We start from the raw sequence: 9,046 nt of genomic DNA, 5'->3' as shown, positions 1-9,046 counted from the left end.
TCGGGTCACACTTCCGGCCGGGTCATACTGCGGGGTATATCCCCGACATTAGCCCCCAGTTTAGCTTGGATTTATCCATGGTAAACTTATGCTGCAAAACAAACACAAGAACAAAATTGACAAGCTGTGCTCCAGGTTAATATTCTTGTAAGCCGGCACTTGATCATCCTTAAGTCCTTGTCATTTCCTCCTTCTAAAAAATCCGGGTCAATAGACCAGCTTCATACTCAAATTGCTGACGTTGGTGTCTCATAGAGAAATATTGTGAAGAATAATCCACTTGAGTCGGCTTCCAAAGCGCTAGCTTAAGAAATATTGGTTTTGAAATACTCATCTGATATTCGGCCGGTTTGAAAATATAGAACTTGTCAATCTATGATTTCCAAAATCACCGGGTTATAAAACTGATAATTCATGGTTATGATTGTTTCCAACTCCGGTTCATGATTTTTGCCAATGCCGGTTCATGATTATTGATGACGTCGGGTTACGATTGTTGTAGACACCGGGTCATAATGATTGGTGATGCCGGGTCAATCTGGTTTGCTCAAAACTGAAAATTGGAAGATATTTCTCCCTTATATCCATATCACCTGTAGCCCCCAAGTCTTGAACAGAACAAAGTGATGATTTGAGACTTGTTTCCATATAATTACTGCCACTTTGAATTAATCCATGTTCATCTCAGTTATTAGTAAACACTGAATACTCCATATATGTAGCCCCCAAGTGTCGGGTTGTCATCTTTGCAGCAACCTGGGACTTGAAATTGCCTTATGCTCATAAAAACTTTAACCAGTGTAGCCTCCAAGGGCCGGCTCATTATGCAATAATGAGCAGGGACTTTGTAGATACAACCATGTAAACTTGAACAGCAATGTGTAGCCCCCAAGGGCCGGCTTAGTAAGATAATTAGTACTGAGCTGGGACTTTGTATATAATTGATAATAACATCATATAATATAATCTCCACCATGGGGCTTGAACCCACGTCCACAAGGTTAAGAGCTTTGTACTCTACCAACTGAATAGTGAACCGTTCAATATAATGGATTAATGCTTGTGTACCTTGAATTTTTGACAGGAGCAATTGGTAGCCCCCAAGGGCTAACTCATTTAGAATGTGATGAGTCGGGTCTTCAATAAGTTGAGCAAAAAATGACTTTGCATTAGCCCCCAAGTGCCATGGTGCATGCTGGCAGTGACATGGGACTTGCATACTTGATATAATCCCAATCTGAAAAATATAGCCCCCAAGTGCCGGGTCATAAGCCTGCAGCGACTCGGGACTATTCCTTCCATTGTAGAATAGATCATATCGATTGATAAAAATAATAGCTGTTGCGCTAAAGCGACTTTGAAAACCTCAATCATAACACTGGTTATTGATAATCACAATAGAAATCCAGCAATGTTGGCTATTCGAGATTTGAATAATATAATCCGGTATGAAAACCTCAATCATTCAATATCATCATGAAAATCCAGCCAGTTTTGGCTATAAAAGATTTGAATACCTCATCGGTTGACAAGTAAATCCGGAGTTTAAATACCTGGCAGCTCTTGGACGATGACGACTTAATGCGCATTCATTGTAAGCCGGAATTTTGTAACCCGGTGACCTATAGCCCTTGAGAAAATCAATAATTGATAACCCTTTTGAGACACCAATTTCAGTGATGAGATTGGACTGAAGCATTTATATAAGTCATAATTCTGCAAATCCTGCACCGAGTTTAAACAACATATGCCCTGGCGAATTAACGTCAAGGGAAAGGGCGGGTAACCACCCAAATGTAGTCTTACCCTGCACACAAGTAGATCACAAGATCCCTACGATCCTTTGAATGATACCGCCGGTTTATGTGACCAGGACAGTGAAGTTGATAACTCAACTCTGTAAGAGCCGACACATATGATATTTGTGACAACTCAAATACTTGCGATTGTATAAAAACAGATAAAAAATTTGAGGCTTCTGATTCGAATACGATCAGTAAACCGTTCCAAAGGGGTTAAGCTAAGATTCGAATACGATCATATAGCCCCCAGTGGCGTTGGCGTTGCCAATCAAAGTGGGTATCGACAGCTATGTTCTCTTTGGTTCGAATACGACCTATATTTGAACAAGAAGCCCCCAAATGACCTTAAAATTTGTATAACGACGCTATTCGAATACGATCCACGTCGATTCCCAAAGGGGTTGAGCTATGATTCGGATACGATCAAGAAGCCCCCAAGTCGGTTCAACAGTTTGCTAATCAAAAGGGCATCGACAGCTATGTTCTCTTTGGTTCGAATATGACCTATGTTTGAACAGGAAGCCCCCAAGTGACCATATAAATTTTGGCATTGCGCCGATCAAGAGGGTACTGATAGCTTTGCCCGATGAGCAGGAAGCCCCAAGTGGCCATAATAAGATAAGCCGTAAGGCAGGATACCCATGTTTTGAACCGGAAATTCTTAAACCAGATATTGAGATCCTAAAAGCTTTGTAAGGGACAAATTTAACTTGATCCGGATGCTGAACCGGTTTTGAGAGCTTCAAAGCTTTGCGGGAGAGAGATGTCTCTTGAACCGGATTTTAAACCGGAATTTTTATTTTGGACCGACAATTTTCTGACGGCCTTTAAATTTTCATCAATATGGCGGTGTCCTCCGGAACCGGGTTATCATTCCCTCCAATGACCCGGAGTTTCCGAGTCATGTCATTGTAGCCCCCGAGTCTTAAGACTACTCGAGGAGTTGGCTTGAGACTCTCCATATTTGACCGTGATATAAACCGGTATGAGTCATTCAACATCTCAGTGATATAACTTGTCCTGCACTTTAGAACTGGCAAGCCAGAGCAATTGCTCTTTTAAAGAAAGCAATATATAATATAAATTATACTGGATGAATTTCACCTGATGTGTTGAGCCGGAATTAATCCGTCGCAGAGTTGATGATCACTGCGGTTAAGTTGAAATCAGTGACGGGTGAGTCGGCCATGGGAGCAGACAGATGATTCGGCCACGGTGTTGTAAGCCGGTGCGAATGAGCAAGTTGTCCTCCTTGTTGTAAACCGGCACGGACGTGTGAAACAGCTGCAAGAACGGACGGGCGAGTCGTCCGTGGCGTTGTAAGCCGGTGCGGGAGTCTGTTGAGTAAGGACGACCACCTGTGCCTCCATCTCCGCGGTATAATGCCACTTTGTAATGGATAATTCTCCTGCACATAAAATACAGCAGGGCAAAGTAGTTTTGCTCGGATGAATTAATATATACTAAAAAATAGACAGAAAAATAGCACCTGGTATTTTTATCGCATGAACACGGATGCTGATGATCAAAGACATGGCAAATGTCTTGATATAGCTCTTGACGTGAGCAGTAGCAAAAGCAATCGATCCAACTTGCCTCTGCCCCACTGTTGTACTGATTTTTTTACGTGCAGACGCAACAGTCTTCTAGCTGAGACAACAAGAGATATAGTGCCATACTGTAGATCCCCCCCTTTTTTTGAACAGCCCTGTCAGCCTCGTGCAATATATTCTTTTGGAGTTGTTTCTGTGCAGGTGTTAGCTGGTGCTTCTCCTCTTCAGTTCTCCTTATGACAGCCAACACAGACCGCTGGGGACTCGTGCACTAGTTCAGTTGGCAGAATGGTCTTCAAAGCAATTATGCATGCGTGAACTTCTTTTCCACGTGAATACTCCAATGGAAACAGGTTTGTTCTTTGACCAATATTGTTTTCGCTTGGTTCACCGAGCAGCAATGATGGAAGTTCGATTTTAATAATGACTCCAAGTGCAGCCGTTCGGCGAGGATGGCTATAAGCAGCTTGATACGAGGCGACGGGCGGCTCGCAGGTCAGCAGCAGGCATGGGGTCATGGAAGCAGCGGCGGCTCGCGATGAGGGTCAGGCCTGTGGTGCCGGAGATGTCTTGGTAGCAACCGGCGACTCAAGTGAGGGCCGCGACTCGGATAACGGCGGCTGTGACTCACGTCTGAGTCTTTGTGTAAATCAATATATTCTGAAGTATTTTATGCATGATAATAACAACAAATTTTGAACCTGTGAACTACTACTTGAAGTAGTATTTTCCCTTCTGTCTTTGCGTCAGGAAGTAGCAGCAAATACGTATACTGATGCCTTGAGTTTTGAAGAGCATGTACACGGTCACACGAGCTGTGGAAGCTTGGCGTTTGACCCGCCGTAGATGAGGCGAGGCCAGCTTTAAGGCGAATCCATGACGGCGTTGGTCATGGAAGCAGAGGCGACCGAACCACCGCGGCGGGGGCGACTTTGAAGCATGGTGGCACCAGGCTGACATAGAACAGCGAGACAGCGGAGACGCAGCCGGTGAATCTTTAGGTCGGGCCGGCTCACAGGAAACGCTGGCGAGTCGACAAGGCTGCGGGGAGCAGTGTTTTTTTTGAAGCAGGCAACGGAGAGAGCCGACCACGGAGAGAGCCGGCCACGGAGGCTGAAGCGGACAGCCTCTCACAGGGCTCGGCGGCCGGCGATTCAACACGGTGGCCTGTTGGTGATGACCCGACGACACGAGCAGACAAGCGGGACCGCCGGCCTTGAAGGATGAGTCCGGGTTGTTGACTCGAAGCGCGGACAACGGAGGAGTCCGGGTCACTACCGTATTCTGTTTCCGGGTCATTGTTGGTTTTGACGTTTCCTCCTTTCTTTCTGAGACGAGGCTACAACGACAGCATCCGAATCCAACTCCCATCTCACGTTCTGGTTCTCATTTTGGTTAGTTTGACTTTCCATCTGACCATGTGGGAGTTCCTGGTGGTATTTTCTTTGCAGGAATTTGTATTGCTTAATCTGATGGCTTCTCCTTGGCTTCTAATGAAAACATAGTAAAAATCGATTGGGCTTCATCAGATCACCCGACAAAGATGTATGACCCGGCCGCGGAGACGTGCACCATGCAGTGTCTTTGATCTCAATCTTGTATGCGCCGGCTTCAAAGTAAATCATGTTGCAAATCACAGAATAACGAACTTGTCGGTTCTTCCTTATTCGATGAAACCTCGAGCTTCTCGAACCCTAGGTGAGATCCCTCCAAGAACTCATCACCATCGTGCGCAGGCCCCACGGTGGGCGTCAACTGTCGTGGATTTGTCACGGCAGATGTCCTTAGTGTCAGGACTTAGTCGCGAGGCCAACGCATCTATGCGGTAGCTTGAGAGGGGTTGATCGGGACGAGAGACACAATACACAAGACAAGGATTTAGACAGCTTCAGGCCCCGGGAAACATCATCCGGTAATAGCCCTACATGCTGTTTGTGGTTAGATCTCATTAGGCTCATCAGGGAGACGCCGCATCAGCCGGCTCCCCCTTTGTGTCTAGCCCTAGATATTGTTTCTTGTTGCCCTCCTCTTTGGGGAGCCCTGCTCCTCCTTATATAAGTTAGAGGGGCGGGTTGCATGTGGAGTCCAAATAGGATTAGGACTAGCCTACCTTCTACTACAAGCCGGGTATAAGTCCGGGTCTTGATTCCCTGTAAGGGAGATATTCCTCACGTCTTTCCTCTTTAAGTTGGCCCACCATCACATGAACCGGCCTACTGGGCCTTGTCGCCCATCTGACCCGCCCGCCGGGTCTCCAATGAATCATAAACCGCCCGGTCCAAGCGGGTCGCCAAGCTCCAGCCGGGTCACACTTCCGGCCGGGTCATACTGCGGGGTATATCCCCGACAGACACTACTACTACCAATGTGCTGGCCCGTGCGTTGCAATGGATCCAAAGTAGTAGAATAATACTTGTTCACATGCTTGAAATATAAACACTCTAGCTTTGATATACATGTGTCAGCAGACATGACAGCTTGTCCATGGAAGTTGAACCACGACGACCGTCACGTTTCTTGTTTCTACCACTGCCACACCCCACACGCGATTCCCACGATGTCGCTCCAACCCACGGCACGATGTCCCCCAACATGGACATGGATCCTCTGACGTGGCTATCACCGCCTTGCCCTGCCTTTCCTTCACTGACAGGTGGGACCGACGCTTATGGGTCCCACATGTTAGTGATAGAATGGTAGGATTGTTCGCGTCAGGGGATCCTCATCCCCCAGACATGACCCTCATCCCTCTCGGCCCATCGCTCCTCTGCCTTTGTGTGCATGATAGGCAGGCCAGCTGAATTGCAGCGACCATCAACTTTCTACCGCAGACACACCCGATTGGACGCGGTTTGCCTGCTCCGCTGCTGTGCTCCGATCCGTACTCCCGCACCATCGAATTTTCATCCAGCGGCTGTGACACATTTCGTCCCGGGCATCAATCCTCAACTGGAGTACTTATGTACTACAGGTAGTACCCGCTGGTGTGGCCATCTACGCCTCGTAACACCCCGACGCCCAGCTGTGGCACCCTCGCCACAGCCACGCCACCACCGGCCGGTTCATCTCGAACGAGTGAGTCGCAAACCACACCACCACCATGAGAATGACATGTAGGCCAGCCGCATTTAATGTCCGCATGTCATTGACTCATAGGCCGGGCACTAAGCCACTGAAGTTTGGTCCCGTGGGCCCCGAGAGGGAAATGTAACTCCTGCGGCAGGCCTTGTGGTGCTCCCGCAGTACGAGCTTGTGCCAAAACTGGAATTTGTTTCTTACTACTACCAACTAGCACTAGTAAGGTACACGTGCATTGCACGCATGAGATTCTGGTGGTTTGTGCATTATGCTTCTACATGTGGAGTTTTTTGGATTCTAACATGTGGCAAAATCTAGTGGAATGTAAGGTTAGGCAAGTTTGATTAACTTAGGTGAGTGTTTGGTTCAAGCCACACCTTAGGCAAGCCACACTAAGGCCCCACATGACATACACACAAAAAATGTGGAAAGATTCCCTTAGGCTTGCCAACTTGTGGCTCTCATTTTGAAGAACTAATAACTTTGCCTAAGCTTAGTTGTGGCAAAGTTAGTGATGCGTCCATTTTCCATCATGCTTTTATATCAATATTTATTGCATTATGGGATGTTATTACACATTATATCTCAATACTTATGGCTATTCTCTCTTATTTTACAAGGTTTACCATGAAGAGGGGGGATGCCGGCAGCTGGAATTCTGGCTGGAAAAGGAGCAAATGTTGGAAGCCTATTCTGCACAACTCCAAAGGACCTGAGACTCCACGAAACAACTTTTTAGATTTAATAAGAAATTTTGGAAAACAAATAGGCCAGGGGCCCACACCCTGTCCAGGCGACAGGGGGGCGCGCCCCCTATCTCCTGGGCCCCCTAGTGGGATTCCGACGTCCATCTTCTGCTATATGAAGGGTTTTCCCCTGGAAAAAATCGTGGGCAAGCTTACGAGACGAAACTCCGCCGCCACGAGGCAGAACCTTGGCGGAATCAATCTAGGGCTCTAGTGGAGCTATTCTGCCGAGAACACTTCCCTCCGGGAGGGGGAAATCATCACCAACGTCATGACCAACGATCCGCTCATCGGGAGGGGGTCAATCTCCATCAACATCTTCACCAGCACCATCTCATCTCAAAACCCTAGTTCATCTCTTGTATCCAATCTTGTATCAAAACCACAAATTGGTACCCGTGGGTTGCTAGTAGTGTTGATTACTCCTTGTAGTTGATGCTATTTGGTTTACTTGGTGGAAGATCATATGTTCAGATCCTTCATGCATATTATTACCCCTCTGATTATGAACATGAATATGCTTTGTGAGTAGTTACGTTTGTTCCTAAGGACATGGGTGAAGTCTTGCTATTAGTAGTCACGTGAATTTGGTATTCGTTCGATATTTTGATGAGATGTATGTTGTCTCTCCTCTAGTGGTGTTATGTGAACATCGAATACATGACACTTCACCATTATTTGGGCCTAGAGAAAAACATAGGGAAGTAATAAGTAGATTATGGGTTGCTAGAGTGACAGAAGCTTAAACCCTAGTTTATGTGTTGCTTTGTTAGGGGTTGATATGGACCCATATGTTCAATGCTGTGGTTAGGTTTACCTTAATACTCCTTTTTGTAGTTGCGGATGCTTGCAATAGGGGTTAATCATAAGTGGGATGCTTGTCCATGTTAGGGAAGTACCCAAGTGCTGGTCCGCCCACATATCAAATTATCAAAGTACCGAACGCGAATCTTATGAACGTGATGAAAACTAGCTTGACGATAATTCCCAATGTGTCCTCGGGAGCTCCTTCTTCATTATTAGAATTTGTCCAGGCTTATCCTTTGCTACATAAAGGATGGACACCTTGCTGCACTTTATTTACTTTATTTACTTTTTTCTCGTTTCTATTTATCTTATCACAAAACTATCTATCACCTACTATTTCAGTGCTTGCAGAGAAAACCTTACTGAAAACTGGTTATCATTTCCTTCTGCTCCTCGTTGGGTTCGACACTCTTACTTATCGAAAGGAGTATGATAGGTCCCCCATACTTGTGGGTCATCAAGACACTTTTCTGGCGCCGTTGCCGAGGAGCGTAGCGCTCTTGGTGAGTGGAACTTGGTAAGGAAACATTTATATAGTGTGCTGAAATTTTCTGTTACTTGTCACTATGGAAACTAATCCTTTGAGGGGCTTGTTTGGGGTATCTTCACCCCAACCAGAAGAGCAAAGAGATGCTCCTCAACCTACCGAACCTTATGAAAATATTCAATTTGAGATTCCTTCGGGTATGATAGAAAAACTGCTAGCTAATCCTTTTGCAGGAGACGGAACATTGCATCCCGACTTACACCTTATCTTTGTGGATGAAGTTTGTGGATTATTTAAGCTTGCAGGTATTCCCGATGATGTTGTCAAAAGGAAGGTCTTCCATTTATCTTTGAAGGGTGATGCAATGACATGGTATAGGCTATGTGATGATACGAGATCTTGGAATTATAAGCGACTGAGGTTGGAATTTCACCAGAAGTTCTATCCTATGCATCTTGTTCATTGTGATCGTAATTACATATATAATTTCTGGGCTCGCAAAGGAGAAAGCATCGCTCAAGCTTGGGGGAGGCTTAAGTCAATGTTGTATTCATGCCCCAATCATGAGCTCTC

This window comes from Triticum aestivum, chromosome 6B (genome assembly GCF_018294505.1).
Source record: "Triticum aestivum cultivar Chinese Spring chromosome 6B, IWGSC CS RefSeq v2.1, whole genome shotgun sequence".
Lineage (NCBI taxonomy): Eukaryota > Viridiplantae > Streptophyta > Magnoliopsida > Poales > Poaceae > Triticum > Triticum aestivum.
Note: the sequence above shows the minus strand (reverse complement) of the source record.